Source organism: Lactuca virosa, chromosome 2 (assembly GCF_052849685.1).
Source record: "Lactuca virosa cultivar CGN04683 chromosome 2, Lactuca_virosa_CGN04683_v6, whole genome shotgun sequence".
In the NCBI taxonomy this organism is placed as follows: Eukaryota; Viridiplantae; Streptophyta; class Magnoliopsida; order Asterales; family Asteraceae; genus Lactuca; species Lactuca virosa.
This window is the reverse complement of record NC_136427.1, coordinates 171,320,783-171,348,482: the sequence shown is the minus strand read 5'-3', so window position 1 is coordinate 171,348,482 and position 27,700 is coordinate 171,320,783. Positions and strand designations below refer to the sequence as shown.

General features: G+C 32.8%; 1 pseudogene across 1 annotated transcript; it reads right to left on the bottom strand.

The window, feature by feature from the left end:
- Positions 1–614: 614 nt before the first annotated feature.
- On the bottom strand, positions 615–27,275 carry LOC145159728 (uncharacterized; annotated as a pseudogene). The gene is made up of 20 exons (XR_013737881.1): positions 26,274–27,275; positions 22,401–22,507; positions 19,353–19,512; positions 19,011–19,144; positions 18,813–18,944; positions 18,561–18,639; positions 18,366–18,479; positions 18,109–18,175; positions 17,710–17,815; positions 17,578–17,636; positions 6,983–7,092; positions 3,213–3,372; positions 2,868–3,000; positions 2,670–2,801; positions 2,419–2,497; positions 2,223–2,336; positions 1,967–2,033; positions 1,568–1,673; positions 1,435–1,493; positions 615–942 (listed from the first exon to the last, which is right to left on the bottom strand). The product of XR_013737881.1 is annotated as an uncharacterized LOC145159728 (transcript).
- Between the last annotated feature and the right edge of the window lie 425 nt (positions 27,276–27,700).

The window sequence follows — 27,700 nt, the reverse complement described above, 5'->3', positions numbered from 1 at the left end:
CAAATAAGCAATAAGCTAATAAGCTAAAAGCTATTTATCCAAACACCCCCTAATGGTCACCATTTTACCCTTCTATTTAAAAATTGCTATTTTAGCAACTTAAGTTAATAAGTACTAGTTCATCTCATTTTCATCCAATTTCCTTATGTGCCATAAATATTTCAATACACATAATATAAACCTACATGCTTGGTAAAATTCTTTATATTTTAGATGTCGAAACCATATGCTAATGATTGAACAGATCGTTTAATGCACTTACAATATAAAAACTAATCTACCATTAACACATACTCTTGACAATTTCTGTATGCAATGATTATCATGAACACAAGAGAAAAGGCAGGCATCATCGCCAAGTCTTAAGAACATTCAAACACCAGATAGATAATCAAGAGATGCTAATCCGATGAACTCAAAAACAAAACCAAGCGCAAGCATCACTACTCTGTTGATCTCAAAAATAAAACACAAACATAACTAATAAAATTTTCAAAAAAAGAACATTAAACATCATATTCAGTCTGATCAAAATCCAAAATCAAGATTAAACACAAATTGAAGGTTCAATCAAAGTTTTCAGAAAATAGAAATTTGAACATCATACAATTTACACTCTGGTTTCATAAATTGAAGGTTCAATCAAAATTTTCAGAAAATACAAATTGAAGGTTCAAAAAATTTCAAGTATAGACCGATATTGAAGGTTTAGAAAATAGATTCCAGAGTTCTAATTTTTCAGAAAATAGATTGCAGAAAATCAGAGAAGATAAAATCGATTTTTAGAGTTCAAACCTACCAAGGGGGCGCCGAGGGAAGACACTTTTTTTTATCTGAGCCGAAAAGCGCCATCTCTGATTCGGTAGGAGGCAATGGGAAGCATATCAAACGCTCGAACCATTCAGATGCAGAGCCATTAAGAGGCTACCAATCAAACACCCCCTAATGTACAAAAAATGCTACTCCATTAATTACAACTATTATGGACGTCCTTTACATCAGATATATCAGTTTTATAGTCTACATGTTGCCTAACGTTTTATGAGAATCAGAAGGTTAACGTATTAATATTGGAGAAAAAACATATTAAGAATTGTATACTTTAAGTTTAATTGTCAAAAACGAGCTTTCCATATATTGGAAATATATCCTTATTTGTTCAATCAAGTTAGGATTGAATAAAAAAGGTCCGATTCCAATAAATAGCACTACAGTTTCACTTCATTTTTGGTAATTGAATTTATATCGGAAGTTGAATGGTTTTCAAAAGTTGGGCGGTTTTAGTAACAATTTCAAAACTCGAATGACCAAATTGGAAATAAAGTAAAATATATTGCTATTTATTGCAACTTTCCCAATAAAAAGATATAATTGGATAAACAATAAATATTCTACATCAAAAGGTGATCATATGTAATCAAGTTTTAGAATTACCATCGAAATAGCCACATGAGTTATCTGGAAGACATCCAGACATGCTACAACGCTTCCATCTGACAAAAAAAGTAAATAAAAATCTGATGCAAATTGATATTAATTTTGGATATTATAAAAAGGTAAAGCCCACCTTTGTCTAAAACAGGAAGATGTAAGAATTTCTCATCATGCATTATATGTAGTGCTTCAAGAATCGTTGTGTCCACCGTTGCACATGTTGGATTTGGCGTCATAACCTTAAAGAAAGAAGATTTTTTTTATAAAAATACAAAAATTTCCCATGTATTAAAAAAAGAAATATTACAAAAGAAACCCTAGGAGTTTAGATGTGCATTTTAGAAGTAACTATTTAATTAGAACCAAGTAAAAGAAACATCAATGTATTTTCATTTATTTGTGTATTATAACACCTTATTTTCATTTCTTTCTATTTCAACATTCTAATTTCATTATTTTTCCTTACAAGGCATTAACTTTTAGCTATACAATTGAAGTCCTCAAAAAAATTAACAAGTTGTAAAAATATAACCTTTCCAACAAATGTCAACTCAGGAGGAAGATTTTGTGCCACAACTCGCATGAGTAGATCCTTTGAACTGAAAACAACCAAAAACACTATTAATATAGTACAAGCAAGCAATAAGAGTGTCATCGAGCTGAGTCAACTCGAAGCTAACCGATACCAACTAAAAAAAATATTGGAAACCGATGCATTTTTAAACTAAAAACTAAAAAGCCTAAAATATAAATAACGAATCAAGGTCATAGTCAAACAATAATCTTACGTTAATATGCCCTGAATAATGTTTCCAGCCATAATTATAACAGAACTAACTTGCAATTCCTTCATCCTTTTAGCAGCAGCATAAACTGGATCTGATGCCATAACAATTGCGACCCTGGGACATAATGAAGCTACCAAATTAATTTAGTACACATGAATGGAAATATATTCCAAAAAAAGTAATTAAAAAAAAATACTTGGAATTTTCGGTAATGATGGTTGACAAAGAGGACCGGAACTTTTGGTTACTTAGCGTCTCCACAAAAGTAGAAGGTGCTGAAAAATGATTTTAAATCATCAGTCATAGACCCACAACGATTAATATATAATGACACTGCATTATGAAATGCAGTTTAGGTAATCAATTTTAAAGTACCCAAACAAGTAGTTTTTTGAAATGTCATTAATATTTAATCACAATATTTTCATTGATAATTTAAATACTCACCGGTCAAATTATTTCCCGATTCGCGTTCCACAGTTTTTTCAATTCCAGATATAACATCATAGAGGCACTTTTTAATATCCAATGATCCAATAACTTCACCATTTTCAACAACTGGGAGATGCCTAAATTTTCCTGTTTTTGTAATAAATAAGAAAATATAAATATATGAAACCACATGAAAGTTGAAACTAAACTAACCTTGGATCATCTTCTGAAGGGTATCCATTGCCAAAGAATCAGAAGAGACAAAAATAGGATATTTTGTCATAACTTTTGATACTATTGTTTGGTGTGGGCTTAGTTTTTCTGCAACAACTCTAGTCGCTATATCCTAAAGACAATGATAGTCAAATAGTTAGAGAACAGAAGAGAAAACCATGCAAGGAAAGTTCAAAAAAAAATGTAAGGAATACCAAAAGAGAAAATAAACACTTGTTTTTCAAGGAATGACACAACAGCCTGGTTTTGGCTTATCAATATAACAAATATTGCAATTTTTTAATTATGATTATAGATTACGGGTATATATTCTAATTTTCATACCTTTCCGGTGACTATTCCGCAAAGCAAACTATTAGCATCTGTAAATATCGCGACATTAACACGACGAGCTGCCATTCTCCTACAAACATCTAACACAGGGGTTTCATCCGGCATTGTGAGGACCTTTGACAACCTAAACTTTTTCACCATCCTCTCGCCACTAACCAATCAAAAACAAATATTTATTAAAATACCATACAAAAAATAAAATAAAAACACCATATAACTCTCCTTCTAGCATGAACAATTACTTATATTCAATTCATGACATTTATGCTCATGGAGAAATAATTCATAAATAGTATTCCTAAGAACAAGCTAATAAAACGGACAAATGCATTAGAGCAATTTGAGTACCTTCAACCCATCTCAATTAAGCTGTCATGTCGCTAGGTAACATATAAAAGATTGATTAATATGATTGATCTGACGAGGGAATAGGCGAAGGGGATTTCAATGCATAGTGGCTCCGAGGGAGATTGTTCCATTTTCCGATTGAGTTGATAACGATTTTTTGATGGTAGTAAACGGATTGTTTCGTCTATACATCGAATTGTTCCCTCGACGAGCTACGAGCCTACGACCCTTGGCTTCTCATTTTTTTGCTATGATGCTTCCCCTCCGATTCTCACTATGAAAAGGGATTTTATGAGGTATGAAATCGACATGGGTTTTTCAAGATTCCATGGAGGACCTCATTCCATTACATACTCTGGCGAAACAAGAAAATTGATTCTCATGTATGGTGAATTCTAACAATTTGAATCGATTCTTTTTCTTTTGCTTAATTTTGTTTTTTTTCATTTACATTCTCTGCTTCAATTCAATTTTTCTGTACCAAACACACCCTTAACGCCTAAAAAATGATGATAAATCATGTTAGAAGGTGTTTGGGATTGCTTTTTGAAATAACTTACCGACTTATTGGCTTTTTTAAAAAGCCAATAAGTTAAAAAGGTGTTTGTGTAACACCTGTTGTTTTGTTTTCCAGGTATGAATTGTTTTTGTGTTGAATTATCTAAGATTGAGATTTAGGGTTTCAGACAGAACGCGACACGACTTCTATATGTCGCGGCGCGAGCCACGTCAATAAGTAGTGACGTGACCATGTAGTGGTCGCGACGCGAAGCCGCTAGGGCCAAAACCATAGGTCTCGGCCCTTGAGCCCTATATAATGGTGCTAACTTTTAGGGTTTCATCTTATTCACTAGCCTCCACCTATGAAACGTCCATTGTGAAACCTTGGCCTTCATGCAAGTGTTCTTGACTGTTGGTGACCTTGGAAGTGTGTTTTGAAGGAGATCAAGGTCTTTGGTGCACGAGAATCCTCGCAAGTGTAAATTCAGCTTCCTTATCCTCTTCTGGACTCATTGTGAGTACAAATATCCTTGCTTTATTCGTTTTTATGCTTAGATCTAGGTCTTAAGGGGATTTTGGACCCTTTTATCAATATAGACTTGATGTTCTTGGGGTTTGAGCAACCCCAGAACCTTAGAACAGATTGGAATGATCTTCCGTCCATCTTCGAGTAGTAAAAAGTGTGTACATGGGTTCCTTTTGAACCATGCACAAACTCTTGACCATTTTGAGCTTATCTTGATTCAGGGTTTGAAGTTGTGAGTGATTAAGCCTAGGATCTGGACAAATTTTGAAATTTTCTTCATTATAACCCTTAGAAGAATCATATATGATGATTTGGGCTTTGGTCTTATAAGGTTAAGACCTTAATAAAAATTGGCTGATTTACCGATATTCGTGATGCGACCAGTAGGGTGCCACGAAAAAGTCGCGATGAGCATTCGCGACTGTTTTGTCCATTAGTGATCACGACGTGACCAGGATCTGGGTCGCGCCGCGTGGCCCTTGACCATTGACTTTGACCTGTTGACCGTTGACTTTTTGACCAGTTTACCTTTTGGTCAAACTTGGTGAGTATAAGCCGTAGGCCGAGGTTTGACCTCCGGTTTTTTTTATCTAGGTGCTTCGTGAGATTGATTCAAGCGTATTTAAGTGTGTAGCATTGATTCTTTAGCTTTCTCTTCAAGTGAGTTATCTAACTATACTATGTATTACCGTTTATATAGCCTTTGTATGTTAAGATGTAGATGTATTGTAGTGAGTCGATTAGGCAAGTGGGACAATATAGTCTTTTTCCTGTTGATTATTTGATTGTTTGATTGTATGATATGTCAACATATTATGTTTGAGGAGTTAATGGTGGATCGAAAGTAGATCTGAAAGCCTAAATTACTCGTTTCTATGGTTAGAAATACACTAGAACTGTTAACCATTGTGATGGATAAACATGCACTAAAGCTATTAGTCATCGTTATGAGTAGACGTGCACTAAAGCCATTAGTCACTGTTTGATCAGGTGGATCTGCATTAGAGCTACTAATTTTCTGATATGTAGTATCTTTGTATGCATTGTATGTGTATTATGATATGTAGTATCTTTAGGAACTCGCTAAAATTTATGCTTATAGTTGTTGATTTAATCTTTTTCAGGTAGTTCCTCTACTTAGGGGAATGCTCCAACTTAACTCTATGGCATGCGTATTGCTACTAATTTACTATAGACTTCCAATGTTATGATGTTTTGATACATTTTTATAATATGGCTTGATGATGTTTTGGAATGGTTACAACCTTGATTTACTTATATTATAAATATATACAAAAACAAACTTCATGTATGTAAGGACTATTATTGTAGCTAAAAGTATAGTCTTTTATGCATAATATACAAGTACATTAATGCATGAAATATATTTTCAATCCCTTAACTTTATATAACCTATCACTTTTAACCCTTTTATTTTGTAAAATAATATTTTTCATATTTTTACTTTTAAAAATTCCACTTTCACCCCTCCACCTTCAACTTTGTATAATATCATTTTCACCTCTTCGCTTTCTAGAGTATCCTACTTATCCTGTAGTATATATAAATACGATTTTCCCTCATCTACTTTTTAAAATGCATTTTCCATCACTCCCATTTTAAAATGTTACTTTGAGCCTCTCCACAGAGAAAATGTACAATGTACACCTATGTCAATACGTAAACATGACTTTAACCCCTCAACTTTGTATAATACATTACTTGCAACCTCTCACCCCCTCCACCTTCAACTTTGTAAAATATAACTTTCATTTTTTTTATTTTCTAAAGTTTCCTACTTATCCTGTGGTATATATAAATACGATTTTCCCTCATCTACTTTGTAAAATGCATTTTCACCGCTCTCATTATTAAAATGTTATTTTGACCCTCTTAACAGAAAAAATACACAATGTACAACTATGTCAATGCGTAAAGTACGACTTTAACCCCTCAACTTTATATAATACGTTGCTTACAACCCCTTTATTTTGTAGAATATGTTCCATTCCTTTACTTTTTAAAATATGACTTTCACCTTCTCCACCTTCAACTTTATAAAATGTCACTTTCACCCCCTTCATCTTTCATCCCCAAATTTGTATAACCGGTCACTTGCAACCCCTCGATTTTGTAAAATGATATCTTTCATCCCTTCACTTTTTAAAATATCATTTTCACCCCCCTCCACCTTTAACTTTATAAAATGTCACGTTCACCCCTTCATTTTCTAAATTTCGTGTTTATCCCCCGTTCTATATATAATATGATTTTCCCTCATATACTTTCCTAATACACAACAAAAACACATAAAAAATCGCGGTAAAGCACAAGCTCAATTACTAGTTATATATATGTAGCAACTTTCAGCAAAAAATTCACATACCCTGCATTTGAATAACCTACATGATTCGTAGGGGACCTCTGCCGCCTTTGGTTAGGAGAAGTTGAAGAACCTACATCAGATAGGCTAGGTGGTGGATGAATACTGGAGCCCTGTGAATTGTAGAGGTACAATGTTAGTAGGATTTGTGGAAAGTCTATTTCATCAACATGAACCATTTCACTTTCTTTTAATTATGATTCTTTTCGTATATTAATATTCTTAGAAAATCTTTTCTATTAATAAATAATATTAATGTAAAGAATATTTGATCCATTAGTTATTTTACTATGACTTTATTATAAGCGATATTTTTGTTAAGTAAGATATAAAAAACTATTATACTTAGATAAAAATAAAAAATATATCATTAACATTTCCATTCTCCATATGAAGATTATATAGCGTCATAGACGATTGTATGCTGAATGTGAAGGGATGAAGTGCCCCAACATAGTGGGAATTTTATATAAAAAATAAGAAAAACTATATAAATAAGGACCAAATACACCTGGAAATTAGAGTTTTGTTTCAGATTAAAGAGACACACATAAACAACAAAAGAACACTTATCTCACAAGGGCTAATCAAAATCAAGTTTGGAGAATAAATGTTTACATAAACTAAATAGATCACTCACTAACATAAAAAACTTAACATAAACTAAATAGATCAAAATTCAAAGAACGCCTATAAAAGGGCAATTATTATTTCAGATCATCTTCAAACTCAAGAGTTGCTAAGAAAAAAGTTAAGTAAATTCCTATCTTGATACCATGGATTATCAGAATACTCATGAACTTTTTTGAATAAGAACACACCTCAATATTCCTACCACAAAATTAGCCCCACCATGTATTATCGGAATACACATGGAAATTCCTACATTAATCTTGTGGTTTCATATGCTCTTGAAAGAGAAAAGGAAGAAGAAATGTCGTAGGGTAAGGTGATGGACCCGACAAGGGTTGGTAAGGCTTTTAAGTTTCCTTTTTCTTTAATAAAATAATTAACAGAAGATAAAAAAAAAAATAATAAATAGAACGGATACATAAGTCATTTATATGGGTGAAAGATCAATCATGCAAAAAACTGAATCCACAGGACCATCCATATTACGAAAAAATAGACATGAAACATGAGAATCTAAAAAACCACAAAGACATCTAATTTTGTCAAAATAAAATGTTCCACCCAATTATCACTAGTACTACCACCAAAAAAGAAAATTACTCACTTTCTCTTTCTTATTTGGGACAAACAATGTAGCTATATATATATATATATATATATTCTAAAAAACAAAAATAAGATAAAGTCAAGTATAATTAAAGATTTAATAGAGAAATGTAGGTATTTAAGGGGGAATAAAGGATATCTAATAATATTATTTAAAATATACTAGGTGTGAGACCCATGTATTACATGAGTTTATTTAAAAGAAAAATTAAATATAAAATTCTAAACAATTTGAGATGTTGAATTTATAAGAAAAGTAGGAAAATATTGAATAATAAAATTTAAATTGTTTTTTATTCTTTTCTAAATTTAAACAAATAATTTAGATAAATAAAAAAAAGATAATTAATGAAGCTTTAATTTAGTAATTTTGAAATTAAAAGGAAGGTTCGTTAATGAAATTGATATGCATTTATTTATTATTATATTTAAATACAATGTGAAATTTAATAAAATGGAAAAATCATAAAATGACATGTGGAATAAAAATTAATTTAAAATAACCACAAAATTACATGTTGCAAAATGAATAAGAATGTGACATGTGACAAAAAGATCTTTATTTATTAGAATAGATTCTTAAATCATCATCGATCAATCGATAGTAAACATGTCAATTTTTTTTGTCATCGTTCTTAATAGAGACAAATAAGAAATGAAGGCGTATAGGTTGAGCAAATCTCAAATATGATTACTATTTAACGACATTATTCTTTGGTTTGTTTAGTAGTATACATGTGATTATTAGATATATAAAAAGTATAAACAAATGTGATGCACTAAAAGATCCAACTACCCATCATTTCGATGTTATGGTTGCTAGTTTGTTAAGATATTATACTATCTTTAATCTTTAACATTATATTTCACACCAAAAAGATCCAACTACCCATCATTTCGATGTTATGGTTGCTAGTTTGTTAAGATATTATACTATCTTTAATCTTTAACATTATATTTCACACCAAAGCATAAAAACTATTATAAAAACAAAATCATATATAACTCATTATATTATATTTAACAAGAAAAAATAATATTTTAGGTATATTTCTTTTTTATCTAATTTTGATAATATATTAAAGAAATTACATAAATGACCCATGTAGTTTGGTTAAATTCTAACTTTGGAAAGTTGATACAAACTATTCTTATGGTTTCAGATGTTGCATTTGTTATCTCTACTAGGTGTACGACTTATGTATTACATGAGTTAATTAAAAAAATTAAATATAAATGTTTAAATATTTAAGACCTTTTGATTTATAAGAAAAATAATGAATTATTAAAATTGATTTTTTTATATTTTAAATTTAAATAAATAAACAAAATAAACTAATGAGCTTTAATTTGTGAATTTTGAAATAAGAAGGTAAGTCTATTAATGAAATTGATATTCATTTATTACTACATTTATTGTAATTATTATATTAAAGTATTATGTGGAATTTATTAAAATAGATAAACCCACAAAATGACATGTGAAAAAGAAATTAATTCAAAATAACCACAAAATGACATTTGACAAATTAAATGAGAATGTGACATGTGACAAAAAAACATTCATTTATTAGAGTAGATTCTCTAGTGGCTAACTTGTCCATGTAAAAAGTCTTTTACTTTCACATGCTCTCCATCTTCTTTTATGTTAGAAAGTTTGAATAAAAATATTGAGAGATTACATGTGGGGGAAGAGGACATTGAGATGGTTGTAACTGGAAAAGCTCCCAGCTTTTCCGGTGTTGTTAATGGTAGAGGTGGAGGTCATGGAAACGATTGGAGAACTGGGATTTTAGGCTTTTAGCTGGATTGATTAGAATGGAAACAGGTATATCGATGGTGTATCTGGTGAAGAAGAAATCAAACAACGTTCTTTTTAAACGAGGGACATGACTAGAATTTGTGGGATGATCTTGTTTAAACTCGGAACAGACCCATCATTGATGTTTGCGATCCATGAGGAGTCTAAAAGTCATGGCTTTCTTCTTCTTCTTGAAAGAGTGTTTAGGATCTTATAATAAGAAGAAGAGATCTTTCTAGATCAATCCCCTTACCCCTCAGGTATTGTAGTGATTAGTGATGTTAGAATAAATGGCAAAAAATGATGTGGTGCAATTGAAAGTCCAAGCAATTTTACTGAATATTATACTTAATCTGATTCCTTTGTCAGTATCCCAGTCCCAAGATATTGGGGATCCCAATACCCAATCGTGCCCGAAATATTATTGGAGATAACAAATGTGTATGGTTGATTAGCTGGACCAAATTTTGATAGACCAAGATCCGCAATCCTGGCATTCCAGTTTTCATCTAACAAGATATTAGAACTTTTAATATCCCTATGCAAAACTCTTTGTTGGGTTCCAGCAGGATTATGAAGGTATGCTAGTCCGTGAGCCACCCAATGCATATTTTAAGGCGTGGAACCCATGTAAGATCCTTGTTGTCGAGATGCAAGTCAAGACTTTTATTGGATGAAAACTCGTACACGAGAATCTTCTCACCATTTTCATTACAATACCCTAGGAGGGAGACAATATTTGGTTACTTGTAAATGGAAATCATGATTACCTCCTTCCAAAACTTAGAGATAGGAAAAGATAACCGATTAATCCAATTACATATCCCCATTTCACCCCTATGCTTCGCCCAAAGGAAAACCGAGGAAATAATATCATGCATAACCGAAGAGACAGAAACGATATGCTTGTTGAACAATCTAGCATTCCTAGCTTTACCCAAACTCCAGATAAGACCATACAAGATCATGGTGAGAATGCGTCTCTTTTTGGGACATATCCCCCAGTGGTTAATGAAATCTAATAAAGCACGAGTGTTGGCAAAAAATGGGAAAGGAATCCTGCACCAGGTTCCAATCCAGCTCCGCACCTTAGATGCGAAAGGACAAGAAATCAGAATATGGTCCGCGTTCTCCACCTCCCCACATAAACCACACGCAATAGAATCAATAGGAACGCCCCTAACTGAGAGAGCCTCCGCAGTGGGAATTCTCCCTTTTTCTGCCTTCCAGACAAAACCCGACACTTTTATAGGAATTTCTTTGCACGACACAACCATCGGGTTCGACTCAGCAGCCAGGTTTTGATCAACAATTAATCTCACAGCGTCCACAGTATATATACCATTTGGGTTCAAAAGGCATATCCATTTTTGTCTGTAAGGCAAAATAGTCTCAGTCTGCACTTTAAAAATGTCATAGAAATTGAGATTCAATTTTCTGATGTCATTTTCGCTTTGGAATTATTGTTCCAAACTCCAGTAACGGTACCACTAGAGATTTGATGATGGGGTTTCCCGTCAAGCTTATGAATCCCATGAATAAATTTACACCAAAGTGATGAGGAGCTAGTCTTTAACCGCCACCACCACTTTACAATAAGACCAATGTTAAGAGCACATATAGAGCCGACACCTAGCCCTCCTTTGTCCTTAGGCGCCACTAACTTATCCTAAGACATCCAGTGAATCTTCATTTTCTCTTCAGTTCCTCCCTATAGAAATCGTCTCCGTATTTTCTCGAGAGACTCAAGAACACTAGCCGGAGCTTTAAACAGCGAGAGGAAATAAGTGGGCAGATTTTTGAGCACAGACTTGATAAGGGTGATACGACCTCCAAATGAAAGGCATTTAGCTTTCCATAGCGAGAGTTTGGAATTGAAACAGTCAAGAATGGGTTTCCAATTTTCACCAAATTCATGTTGGCTCCAACAGGAACACCGAGATACTAAAAAGGGAGAGAGCTAGAGACGCAACACAAAATATTTGCCCATTCGTTCGTCTCCTCAGCGCTGACTCCAATTCTGAATACACTGGATTTGGAAAAAGTTGACCTTCAACCCCAAAGACTCATGGAAGCAACGGAGGATACGCGCGATATTTTTTATGTTTCTTTTAGACCATTCACCATGAAAAGGGCGTCATCTGCGTAGAAAAGGTATGATAATACGATATCACAATTAGGGATTTTTACCCCTTTGAAAATGCCTTTCTTTTTAGTAGCTAATAAAGCTACATTAAGCCCCTCCGTGGAAACGATAAACAGGAAAGGAGACAGCGGGTCTCCTGGGCGGACTCCTTTCGAAACATTGAATTCATCTGTGGGGCATCTGTTTACCACTACCGAGGCACGAGAGGAGGAAAGGCACGCCCAGATTTCATATACATAGTTGCTTGATAATATATAGAACTTCATGTCTTTTAGTCGACCCTATCCACCTTACATATAGACGTTTATTAAGTAATTTTAAAATAATCAAAAAATTAGTATTATAAAAACTAGCATGGACTTTAACATGGCTAATTAATAGCTTCCATGCGCTTTAACGACATTTGCCAGCTTGTACAATGAGTATATGATGGTGCTGTACCTATACAAAAGTCTCCTCATCGTATGAGATGCTCTTAGGTAATTAACGGGTTGGTTGACTGGTTCAAATTCAATAATTGAATTTTTATTTTAAATGTTACTATTCTTTTTTTAAAACGGTGATGTTATAAAAGAAAACTCACTGCTAAAGAGAAAAAAAGCAGGAGGAAACAAAATAAAAAATTACAAAGCCTTAAAAGGGAAACATAACCAATCAGGCTTATTATAGTTACCAAAATTACCCATATTTTTAACCCAATTGAAAACCGTAAATATGATGGTATCCAGCGTTTTGGAAGGGGAGTGATGAATCTTGTTAAAAAACATGTCATTTCCAACTTTCCACACGTTCCATAGAAGACCGTATACGGCCGCCACAAAAATTATTCTCTTCTGAGGGCAACGACCCCAATTTGCCGTGAAAACGATGACTTCATTAATAGAGTTGAAAACTGGAGAGGGATGTCACACCATTTAAAAACCCAATAAAGGACCTCCCGAGTAAAGATTCAACCCGCCATGATGTGATCAGTGGAATTGAAGCCAGTGGAACAAAGATGATAGGAGGTTGAGGAGGTAGAGACACCACGATGATTAAGAGCGGTAGCGGTAGGTATGCGATCAAGACTCGCTCCCCAAATAAAACACGATACTTTAAGGGGAACAAGATTAGTCCAAAAAGTTGCATTTGGAATTCCACACGTGAGTTTGGAGTCAATAACGCATGCGAGGTTGCTCACAAAAAAAATCACCATTGGCATCATGTTTGGATTTCCAAATATCATTTGCATCAGTAAGGTTGACAACGAAAATAAGATTGTTTAGTTGATCAAGCTCCAGCGATTCAGGCGGCCTGCGAGGAATTCTTTTCCAACTCCACGTGGGGTCTGTGGAAGATAATCTTTCTGGAATAAAACATGATTGTTTGGAGTCCAGTTTAAAAAGATGAGGAAACCTTGACCCAAAGGAACCTCCGCCAAACCAATCTTCGAGCCAAAAGAGTGTTTAATCCCCATTCCCAACCTGACAATTTAGAATCTGATTAAATTGGATACCAAGAAGATCGAGGTCCTTGATGATTTTGACAATATTCCCCCAAGTGTCGGGGATAGAAAGCTTAGCAAGCTTTGTCACCAGTTTTCTCGCGAGATTGTTTATGTTGTTGATAACTTGACTCCATAAATCGGTATCTTTATTATAGAATTGCCAAATCCATTTAAAAAAGAGGGAAATATTAATACTTTGAAGAGATCCCACGCCCAGACCGCCTTTTTCTTTGTTCGCGAGAATAGCCTTCCAATTGACCCAACAAATCTTGTTTTTATCCTCGGTGCTACCCCACAAAAACGACTTCAGATTCTCTCCATATCGTTCATCACCGACGTAGGAGCTTTGAAGATAGAGAAATAGAATAATGGAATGCTGCCCAACACCGATTTGACGAGAGTTAGATGCCCTCCGAATGAAAGAGTCGTGGATTTCCAAGTTGAGAGTCTGTTTTGAACCCGGTCAACAATAGGTTTCTAATTCCACTTCAAAGCCATGTTCGCTCCGATATGAACTCATAAGTAGGTGAAAGGAAAGGGTGTCGCTTCGCATCCCAAGATATCAGCACAATTGGCTACTTCAATATCTGAAGACGTGTGACTTATGGAAATTCACCTTTAAACCTGAAACAACGTTAAAACAAAGAAGAATCCGAGATAGGTTAATGAAGTTATAGCTTGGCCAATGACCAACAAAGATGGCGTCGTCTGCATAAAAGTGATGTGAGATGGATGGGTCGTTGTTCGGAGTTTGGATGCTACGGAAAAGAGATCGTTGACAGGCTGATTTCATAGAAGCATTTAGCCCTTCCGTCGCCAAGATAAACAAAAAGGGGGATAAAGGGTCCCCATGGCAGACTCCCTTGGAGATGGGGAATTCCAAGGTCGGGGACCCATTAATTAACACCGAAGCCCGAAAAGAAGAAAGACAACCTCTGACCCAAAAGCGCCAGCGGTTCTCGAAAACCCATTTGAAACATACTAGAATCAAGGAAGTGTCAGTTAATAGAATCAAACGCCTTGTCAAAGGCAACTTTGAATAGGAATGCCTTCCATTTTTCTTTTTTAGCCCAAGACTAAATCTCGTTGATTATAAGAGGACCATCAAGTATGTTGCGTCCCTCGATGAAACCGGTTTGGATGCCATTAATCATCGTGCCTATAACCCGTTTGATGCGATTAGCAAGTGCTTTAGCGATAATCTTGTATAAGCTTCCTATAAGGCTGATCAGTCGATAGTCATTAAGGGAGTCGATAGTCATTAAGGGCGAACGGGTCTTTGGTTTTGGGTATTAAGGTAATGAATGAGGAGCTAACACCCCTAGCAAAATGCCCACTGGCTTCAAATTATCTAACGAACCTCATGATGTCGTCTTGTATCAGACACAAATATCTCCTAAAAAACTGGAAGGTGAATCCATTCGGCCCGGGGGCTTTATCACCCCCGCAGTCCCATATAGCAGCCTTAATTTCTTCGAGATTGAAATCAAGTTCCAGGGAGGCGTTGTCTTCCGGAGAGAGTCGTCTGAGATTTTGATTGAGGAGAAGGGGCCTAACAGTCTGAGTTTCTCTAAATTTTTCACCAAAAAAACGTAATGCTTCCGCATTTAGAGAATCTTTATCAGATACCCAATTCCCATTTACCATGAGGCCTTGAATGGTATTTTTTCTGCCTTTAATTTTTAGGAAATTATGGTAAAATTTGGTGTTTTCGTCTCCGCCAGTAAGCCATTTGATCTTGGCTCGTTGCTGTAAGTCAAGCCTAGATAGGTGTTCAAGTTCAAGTATTTTTTTTCCTTCCCTAAGGAACGCCTTTTCTTCATCAGTGAGTGCTCTTTCCTTCGCAGCACCATCTAAACCTTCCACCTTAGATTTGATGTCAAAGAGATCTTTGTGATCTTTCTCGAATTCGAGCCTTCTCCATTCAATGATTGCATTTTTAATCGCCTTTAGTTTGAGGTATATGTATTTATCCTGGGTCTTGTGACTGTGGAAGCTATTCCATGTAGAAAAGATATCATGATCGATGCCGTCACACACATATACACACATCTCTCCATCTCTCTCTCTCTATCTCTCTCTCTCTCTCTCTCTATTTTAATAAATGAATATGTTTATTCTTCTAATGACAAGTGTCATACTATTATAATTCCTCATTAACTTAATATGTCACCTCGCATGCTACTTGTCAACCTATTAATCATCAACTAGGTGAATGCTCGCGCGTTGCGCAGAAACACCTATATAGTTGAAGTCTTTACAAATATATATTTTTTTTTAATGTAACAATAACGTTGTTGTTAAATTTGATATAATAATTTTTATACTAAATTGATATCATATATTGAATATTTTGAATTATATGATAATATATACTATATACATTTATTTAATTGATATAATATATTGATTATTTTGAATTATATGATAATATATACATCTATTATAACTGTATAATCTCAACTGTTTGAATAACTTCTACCCGCGAGTTACTCATGAATAAAATTAAATATAATATATGGCTTAATGCTATTTATAGTTTTTGTTATTGTTAATTAATTTTTTAAAATTAATTTTTTTAACGTTTTAATTTCTATCATTATAATTATTTAAAACATCAGACATTGTTTTTTATTTTAAAGGTAAAAATATAATCATTTATATAAAGTTATTTTTAATTATTGTTATTGTAAGTTATTTTAAGCTACTTATTTGAAAACTTTTAACGGTTATACAAATATCTTTATAAATATTTTAGTTAAATTGATATTATAATTTAGTTTTTACATTTAGCACTACAATTTATCACTTTTAACTATTCACAAAATATTCGTTGGGTTTTTTAAGTGGAACTGAAATTTATATTTAAGTTGACACTATAATGTTATATTTAAATTAATAGTTTAAATATTTTGTCGAAACTGTTCCAAAGTTGTAGCTTTAAATTGATAAATGTTTACATACAACAACATATTAAATATAATAAGTTAAGTATAATATGTTAAAAGTTAAAGACATAACTTTATAAGTACAAATAAAGATATTATTTTAATATTGGAATTTAATTTATTAATGATTACACTTTAGGTTTGATATTTATCTAACCTTATTAACCAAATTATAATCATTATTAGAAAGACACTACAATTTATCACTTTTAACTATTTACAAAATATTATTTGGGGTGTTTAAGTTAAACTAAAATTTATATTTAAGTTGGTCCTATAATCTTATATTTAAGTTTATAATTTAAATATTTTATACAAATTGTTCAAAAGTTGTAGCTTTAAAATGATAATGGTTTACATCCAACAATATATTAAAACTAATAAATTAAGTATAATATGTAAAAAGTTAAAAAAACATAACTTTATAAGTAGAAGTAAATATATTATTTTAATATTGTAATTTAGTTTATATATGATTACACTGTAGGTTTGATATTTATTTAATCTTATTAACCAACTTATAATCATTATTAGAAAGAAATTGAAAAGTCATGGGAGTTTCAAATTAATGTGGTGAAAGGAAATATGAATGAGAGTTTCAAATGAATGTGGTGAAAGAAAAAATGTTTCCTTTATAATATAGTACGATATGATTTCAAATTTTAAAATTTAAATTTCTCACTCTAATTATATTAAATAAATAATATTAGATTAAAAAATAAAATAAAATTATTACATATTATAAGATGATACTCAAATCAACGATTATAATTTTATATAACTAAAAAATATTTTCTTAAGTAATAATTTATTTAAAATAATTGATTATTAATTTTAATTTTTTAACATGAAAGTTTAATTAATTTTATAAATATGATTCTCACAGGTTATAAACTAATATATAATATATACATCTTCATCATAAGAAATTAAATATGTATCAAAAGGTGATCATATGTAAACAACTTTTAGAATTACCATCGAAATAGCCACATGAGTTATCTGGAGGACATCCAGACATGCTACAACGCTTCCATCTGACCAAAAAAGTAAATAAAAATCAGGTGAAATTGATAATAATTTTGGATATTATAAAAAGGTAAAGCCCACCTTTGTCTATAACAGGAAGATGTAAGAATTTCCCATCATGCATTATATGTAGTGCCTCAAGAATCGTTGTGTCCACCGTTGCACATTTTGGATTTGGTGTCATAACCTTAAAGAAAGAACATTTATTTTATAAAAATACAAAAATTTCCCATGTATTAAAAAAATAAATATTCCGAAAGAAACCATAGGAGTTTGGATGTGCATTTTAGAAGTGACTATTTAATTAGAGCCAACTACAAGAAACATCAATGCACTTTCATTTATTTGTGTATTATAGCACCTTACTTTCATTTCTTTCTATTTCAACATTCTAATTTCACTCTTTTTCCTTACAAGGCATTAACTTTTAGCTACACAATTGAAGTCCTCAAAAAAATTAACAAGTTGTAAAAATATAACCTTTTCAACAAATGTCAACTCAGGAGGAAGATTTTGTGCCACAACTCGCATGAGTAGATCCTTTGAACTGAAAACAACCAAAAACACTATTTAATATAGTATAAACAAGCAATAAGAGTGTCATCGAGCAGAGTCAACTCAAAGCTAACCGATACCAACTAAAAAAAATATTGGAAACCGATGCATTTTTAAACTAAAAACTAAAAAGCCTAAAATATAAATAACGAATCAAGGTCATAGTCAAACAATAATCTTACGTTAATATGCCCTGAATAATGTTTCCAGCCATAATTATAACAGAACCAACATGCAATTCCTTCATCCTTTTAGCAGCAACATAAACTGGATCTGATGCCATAACAATTGCGACCCTGGGACATAATGAAGCTACCAAATTAATTTAGTGACACATAAATGGAAATATATTCCAAAAAAATAATTAAAAAAAATACTTGGAATTTTCGGTAATGATGGTTGACAAAGAGGACTGGAACTTTTGGTCACTTAGCGTCTCCACAAAAGTAGAAGGTGCTGAAAAAATGATTTTAAATCATTAGTCATAGACTCACAACGATTAATATATAATGACACTGCATTATGAAATGCAGTTTAGGTAATCAATTTTAAAGTACCCAAAAAAGTAGTTTTTTGAAATGTCATTAATATCTAATCACAATATTATCATTGATAATTTAAATACTCACAAGTCAAATTATTTTCCGATTCGCGTTCCACAGTTTTTTCAATTCCAGATATAACATCATAGAGGCAGTTTTCAATATCCAATGATGCAATAACTTCTCCATTTTCAACAACTGGGAGATGCCTAAATTTTCCTGTTTTCGTACTAAATGATAAAATATAAATATATAAAACCACATGAAAGTTGAAACTAAACTAACCTCGGATCATCTTCTGAAGGGTATCCATTGCCAAAGAATCAGAAGAGACAAAAATAGGATTTTTTGTCGTAACTTTTTGATATTATTGTTTGGTGTGGGCTTAGTTTTTCTGCAACAACTTTAGTTGCTATATCCTAAAGACAATGATAGTCAATTAGTCAGAGAACAAAAAGAAAACCATGCAAGGAAAGTTCAAAAAAATGTAAGGAATACCAAAATAGAAAATAAAGACTTGTTTTTCAAGAAATGACACACAACCTTGTTTTGGCTTGTCAATATCACAAATATTGCAATTTTTTAATTATGATTATAGATTACGGGTAGATATTCTAATTTTCAAACCTTGCCGGTGACTATTCCACAAAGCAAACTATCAGCATCCGTAAATATCGCGACATTAACACGACGAGCTGCCATTCTCCTACAAACATCTAACACAGAGGTTTCATCCGACATTGTGAGGACCTTTGACAACCTGAGCTTCTTCACGATCCTCTCGCCACTAACCAATCAAAAACAAATATTCATTAAAATACCATACAAAAAACAAATAAAAACACTATATAACTCTCCTTCTAGCATGAACAATTACTTATATTCAATTCATGACATTTATGCTCATGGAGAAATAATTCATACATAGTATTCCTAAGAACAAGCTAATAAAACGGATAAATGCATTAGAGCACTTTGAGTACCGTTAACCCATCTCAATTAAACTGTCATTTCGCTAGGTAACTTATAAACGATTGATTAATATGATTGAATTGAGGTGGGAATAGGCGAAGGGGATTTCAATGGATAACCATTAGTGGCTCCGGTGGAGATAGTTCCATTTTCCGATTGAGTTGATAACAATTTTTTGATGGTAGTAAACGGATTTTTTCGTCTATACATTGAATTGTTCCCTTGACGAGTTGCGGCCCTTGGCTGCTCATTTTTTGCTATGATGCTTCCCCTCCGATTCTCACTCTGAAAAAGGCTTTTATGAGGTATGAAATCGACAAGGGTTTTCAAGATTCCATGGAGGACCTCATTTCATTACATACTTTCGCGAAACAAAAAAATTGATTCTCATGTATGGTGAATTCTCTGTTGTACCAAACAGTTTGAATCGATTCTTTTTCTTTTGCTTAATTTTCTTTCTTTTCATTTACATTCTCCGCTTCAATTCAATTTTTCTATACCAAACACACCCTTAACACCTAAAAAATGATGATAAGTCATGTTAGAAGGTTTTTGAGATTGCTTTTTGAAATAACTTATCGACTTATTGGCTTTTTTTAAAAATCCAGTAAGTTAAAAAGGTGTTTGTGTAACATATGTTTTCTAGGTATGAATTGTTTTTGTGTTGAATTATCTATGATTAAGATTTGGGGTTTCGGACGGAATGCGACGCGACTTCTATATATCGTGACACTAGCGATGCGACCATGTAGTGGTCGCGACGCGAAGCCGTCAGGGGCCAAAACCTTAGGTCTCGGGCCTTGAGCCCTATATAATGGTGCTAACTTTTAGGGTTTCATCTTATTCATCAGCCTCCACCCTCCACCTCTAAAACGTCCATTGTGAAACCTTGGCCTTCCTTTCAAGTGTTCTTTACTGTTTTGTGACATTGGAAGTGTGTTTTGAAGGAGATTGTAGTAATTAAAGAACATGGTTTGGCATGCAGAATTAAAGATTGCACAATGAACATGGTGGGTGTTTAAGAGATGTATTGAATATGTATGGTGTTACAAAAAGGGACATAGATCTACATCTACATAAATAACACACACTCACACACTCAACTTTTACACCTCTCAAGCACACCTCCATAAGTGGTATGAACCCACCTTATATAGAGGTGTTTACATGTCTCTCTCTCACTCTCTATCTCATGTCAAAAGGCTAAAGCACCACATGCAAGTGGGTCTACAAAAGTCAAACATTTACAAAGTCAATCATGAATAACTTTGTACCCCAACAAAGATCAAGGTCTTTGGTGCAAGAGAATCCTCGCAAGTGTAGATTCACAGTCCTTATCCTCTTTTGGACTCATTGTGAGTATAAATATCCTTGCTTTATGTGTTTTTATGCTTAGATCTAGGTCTTAAGGGGATTTTGGACCCTTTTATCAATATAGACATGTTGTTCTTGGGGTTTGAGCAACCTCAGAACCTTAGAACAGATTGGAATGATCTTCTAGCCATCTTCGAGTAGAAAAAAGTATGTATATGCATGGGTTCCTTTTGAACCATGCACAAGCTCTTGACCATCTTGAGCTTATCTTGATTCAGGGTTTGAAGCTCTGAGTGATTAAGCCTAGGATCTGGACAAAGTTTGAAACTTTATTCATTATAACCCTTAGAAGAATCATATATGATGATTTGGTCTTTGGTCTTAAAAGGTTAAAACCTTAATAAAAATTGGCTGATTTACGGATATTCGTGACACGACCGGTAGGGTGCCACGAAACAAGTCGCGATGGGCATTCACGACCGTTTTTTCCTTTAGTGATCATGACGCGATGGGCGGTGCATGGTTGTTAAGCATTGATTTTGACCTGTTGAACGTTGACTTTTGGACGAGTTTAGTTTTTAGTTAAACTTGGTGAGTATAAGTTGTAGGCCAAGGTTTGACCTCTGATTTTATCTAGGTGCTTCGTGAGAGTGATTTAAGCATATTCGAGCGTGTAGGCTGTAGCATTGATTCTTCAGCTTTATGTTCAGGTGAGTTATCTCACTATACTATATATATATATATATATATATATATATATATATATATATATATATATATATATATAGTATGTTAGGATGTAGATGAATTTTAGTGTGTTGATTATGCAAAGTGTCAGTATAGTCTTTTTCATGTTGATTGTTTGATTGTTTGATTGTATGATATGTCCACATATTATGTTTGAGGAGTTAATTGTGGATTGGCACTAGATCTAAAAACCTAAATTACTCGTTTCTATGGTTGGACATACACTAGAACCGTTAACCGTTGTGATGGTTAAACATACACTAAAGCAGTTAGTCGTCGTTATGACTAGACGTGCAATAAAGCCATTATTCACTGTTTGATCTGGTGGATCGGCACTAGTCGAAAACCTTTTGTTTGTATGCATTGTATGTGTATTATGATATGTGATATTTTTTTGGAACTTACTAAGATTTGTACTTATAGTTGTTGATTTAATATTTTTCAGGTAGTTCCTCTGCTTAGGGGAATGCTCCAACTTAACTGTATGGAACGTGTATCACTACTAATTTACTATAGACTTCCGATGTTATGATGTTTTGATACATTTTTATATTATGGCTTGATGATGTTTTGGAACGATTACAACCTTAATTTACTTATATTATATATATGTAGCAATTTTCATCGAAAAAATTCACATACCCATTTGAATAAACTACATGATTCGCAGGGGACCTCTGGCGGCTTTGGTTAGGAGAAGTTGAAGAACCTACATCAGATAGGCTAGGTGGTGGAGGAACACTGGAGCCCTGTGAATTGTAGAGGTACAATGTTAACAAGATTTGTGGAAAGCCTATTTCATCAACATGAACCATTTCACTTTCTTTTAATTATGAATCTTTTCGTATATTAACATTCTTAGAAAATCTTTTCTTTTAATAAACAATATTAGTGTAAAGAATATTTTGATCCATTAGTTATTTTACTATGACTTTATTATAAGCGATATTTTTGTTGAATAAGATATAAAAAAAACTATTACACTTAGATAAAATTAAAAAATATCTAATTAACATTTTCGTTTTCCACATGAAGATTGTGTAGCCTCATAAACGATTGTATGCTGAATGTGAAAGGAGGAGGTGCCCCAACCATAGTGGAAATTTTATATAAAAACAAGATAACTTTATAAATAAGAATCAAAGACACCTAGAAATTAGAGTTTTGTTTCAAATTAAAGACACACATAAACAAAAAAAAACAATTTTCTCACAAGGGATAATCAAAATCAAGTTTCGAGAATAAATGTTTACATATCTCACTAATATAAAAAAAAAAACTTAACATAAACTGAAATAGATCAAAATTCGAAGAACGCCTATAAAAGGGCAATTATTATTTAAGATCATCTTCAAACTCAAAGAGTTGCTCAGAAAAAAAAAGTTAAGTAAATTCCTATCTTAATATCATGGATTATCAGAATACTCATGACTTTTTTTGAATAAGAACACACCTCGATATTCCTATCTCAAAATCAGCCCCACCATGTATTATCAGAATGCACCTGGAAATTCCTACCTTAATGTTGTGGTTTCATATGCACTTGAAAGAGAAAAGAAAAAAATAAATGTCGTAGGGTAAGGTGAGGGACCCGATAGGGGCTGGTAGGGCTTTAAGTTTCCTTTTTTTTATTTAATAAAAGATTAACAGATTATAAAAAAAAAATTAAATTAAAAATGATACATAAGTCATTTATATGGGTCACAAATCAATCACGCAAAAAACTGAATGCACAGACCATCCATATTACGAAAAAAGAAATTAGACATGAAACATGAGAATCTAAAAAACCACAAAGACATGAGATTTTGTCAAAATAAAATGTGTCACCCAATTATCACTGGTGCTACCACCAAAAAAGAAAAAACTACTCACTTTCTCGGGACAAACAATGTAGCTTTATAAGTAGGATGTAAGTGTGTGTATATATATATATATATATATATATATATATATATATATATATATATATATATAGAGAGAGAGAGAGAGAGAGAGAGAGAGAGAGCTAGGTTCATTTGTTTAAACTAAGTATTGTGTTATCGTATGCATAAATGTGGGCCAATCAAAATTAAATAAATAATTAAATAAATAAATAAGGGTAATTTAGTCATTTGTTTAATAACTTCCAAAAATAATCCCTATAATCTTGCTAGCCTTCACTCTTAACCTAATTTATTTTCTTATATACAGCCGTCGATGACCTGAAACAAAAAGAAGGGCATCCGTTATCGACCTTGTACATCGATGAACTATCACTCCCTCACTGCTTTCTTTTTCTCTCTCGTCTATGAAATTAATGAAGAAGAAGCCTATGGTCGACGACTTTTTGTCGGCGATTGCAGCCCTCTTTGCCTCCTACAGATCGTGTAGCACCACCACTCCACCATCGACTGTAGCTATTGTTGCTCCGTTGGTTTGCTGCTGACCAATGACAGGAAAGGAACCCAAAAGGGTCGCCGGAAAAGGCAACTTCCCTCCCCTAGTGAAATCAAGCAATCACCAAACACCACTCCACCACAAACTGTTGCTACTGCTTTTCTTCTGTGGATTGTTGTCGGTGACCATCCTAAGCGGTTCCAACCTCCACTCCCTTGTTTCTTCGAAAAATAACATCACCCAATCACCCACTATTCCTTCACTACCCGTGATGAGAAAGGAAACCACAATGGGCTCATCGGAGACGTCGACTGCAACCCCTCTTGTCGAAGAAGCATCACCCACACGCTTCCCTTGCCCACTGCTACTTCCGGTAGAAGCTAAATAAGGGCAGACGTCGACTGCAACCCCTCTTGTGTGTAATGTTGTTTCAAAAACATGGTTTTAGTATGCTTCCTGCCTTATATTACTGTGATTTAATTTTTGATGTGGTGTTGGCTCTTATTTCTTTTCAAATAGATTATGCTTTTGATTTCTATTCTGATTTCTGAAACAGAGTCAAAATGGTAATTGGATATAAAACAATGGGTGTTTGGATTGGGTGTTTGACAGGGAAGGAAAGGAAATGAAAAGCAGTTTTTTGGCTAATATACATATCAGAATGAGCAGTTTTTTTGGCTAATATCTATTGGAATGGAATCAAGAATTCCAATTCTGTTGGAATGGAATGACGAATTCCAATTCTGTTGGAATCACAGAAGTTGATGCTTGAAGAACGGACCACAAAATTGAAACGGACCTCATTATTCTTTTAGAATGTATTAGTCGTTGTTAGATTTTGATGTAATTATTAACAATTGTTACCCGTATTCTATAAGAAGTAATGTATTTGTTGTTTTTATTCTTCAATTGATTGTTCAAGAATTTGTTATTCTACAAGAAATTTTTAAATTCATGATTGTTCAAGAATTTTTGAATATACTCATAAACATATTCTGTCAGAATGTCCGAATTAAAAGAATTATAATTCGTAAAATCGGATTTTTAAAATTAATAGAATCTATGATCCCTTAAAAAATGCAATTTTCCTTTATTAAATCTATATTAATTGACTAAATTACCCTTGTAATTAATTAAGAAGATTTTTTCAATTATATTTAATTCATAAATATATATTAATCACTTTCTTAAAATAAGTAAATTTGATTGGCCCATATTTATAAATACAATAACACAATAATTACTTTAAACAAAATAACCTAAACCTCTCTCTCTCTCTCTCTCTCTATATATATATATATATATATATATATATATATATATATATATATATATATATATATATATATATATATATATATATATATAAGTTGTTCTAAAAAACAAAAATAAGATAAAATCATGTACTATAATTTAAGCGGGAATAAATGATAGCTAATAATATTATTTTAAATATATTCTTAAATCATCGTCAGTCGATAGTAAACAACTAAACATGTCAATTTTTTTTGTCATCGTTCTTAATGGAGACAAGTAAGAAATTAAGGCGTATAGGTTGAGCAAATCTCAAATAGGATTACTATTTAATGACACTATTCTTTGGTTTGTTTAGTAGTATAGATGTGACTATTGGATATATAAAACGTATAAACAAATGTGATGCACTAAAAGATACAGCTACCCATCATTTGGATGTCATAGTTGCTGGTTTGTTAAGATATTATACTATCTTCAATCTTTAACATTATATTTCACACCAAAGCATAAAAAAATATTATAAAATATAATATAAAAACTAAATCATATACAATTCATTATATTATATTTAACAAGAAAAATAATATTTTAGATATATTTATTTTTTATCTAATTTTGATAATCTATTAAAGAAATTACATAACCCATGTAGTTTGGTAAAATTCTAACTTTGAAAAGTTGATACTAACTATTCTTATGGTTTTCAGATGTTGCATTTTGTTATCTCCATTAACCAATTAGCTATGACGAATTTAGAAGCAATTAATTTCATTTCTCATATAATAATATAACAATATATCTTGTTTTCTTGAAATTTAACAAAAAATAGATTAAGATCACTAAAATGAATATTGCATAGAAGGAAAAAAAACAACTTACTTGATATATGAGTGCACTTTCAAGTTTCGTCACCATCTTGTCCATTAATGGCCTTTTTTCAATGTCTCCCTTCAAACATTGATAAGCCATTTCTGAAAACACGTGCAGAGAACTAGGATGTATTTCATCCTTTATTTCACCAAAAATAATTTCATTTAGGGTATTCGTTTTGTAATGTTTGCGTACCAAATTGCTAAATGACTGACTCTTATCATTTTGCCCTAAACACAACCTCCCACACAAAACTTCAAACAACACCACACCAAAGGAGTACACGTCTGACTCCTTTGTTAGTATCCCAGTCCCAAGATATTGGGGATCACAATACCCAATTGTGCCCGCAATATTATTGGAGATAACAAATGTGTATGGTTGGTTAGCTGGGCCAAATTTTGATAGACCCAGATCCGCAATCCTTGCATTCCAGTTTTCATCTAACAAGATATTAGAACTTTTAATATCCCGGTGCAAAACTCTTTGTTGGGTTCCAGCAGGATTATGAAGGTATGCAAGTCCGCGAGCCACCCCAATGCATATTTTGAGGCGTGGAACCCATGTTAGATCCTTGTTGTCGAGATGCAAGTCAAGACTTTTATTGGATGCAAACTCGTACACAAGGATCTTCTCATCATTTTCATCACAATACCCTAAGAGGGAGACAATATTTTGGTGCTTGTAAATAGAAAGCATGATTACCTCCTTCCAAAACTCAAAGTCTCCTTGCCCCATATTACGATCTAAGCGTTTTATAGCAACTGTGGTCTGCCCCTTTGATAGGACGAGTTCTCCCTTGTAAACTTTACCAAATCCTCCTTCCCCTATGAGATGGTCTACAGAAAAATTGTTGGTTGCTGATTGTATAGCTTCTAGTTGTATTTCGAGGTGTTTAAACTTTTCTAGGACGAACATTGTTGTGATGTTTGGTCAAAACGAGGAAACAAGAATAAGAGTTCTAAAGAACTAAAGTTGAAGTGCGTGAAAGGTATAATATTGCATATACATAGTTGCTTGATAATATTTAGAATTTCAGGTCTTTTAGTCAACCCTCTCCGCCTTTCATATAGTTGACGTTTATTAAGTAATTTTAAAATAATTAAAAAATTAGTATTATAAAAACTAGCATGGACTTTAACATGGCTAATTAATAGCTTCCATGTGCTTTAACTACGTTTGCCAGCTTGCTTGTAGAATAAGTATATGATGGTGCTGTACCTATACAAAAGTCTTCTCCCAATAAAATATCGTACAAGATGCTCTTAGGTAATTAACGGATTGGTTGGCTGGTTCAAATTCAATAATTGAATTTTTAAAATGTTACTATTTGTCTCACACATACATATATATACATCTTTATCATATATAAGAAATTAAATAGGTACCAAGGTGTGGTAATTAATTGGTTTATTATTGCTAAACATTGGTTTAAT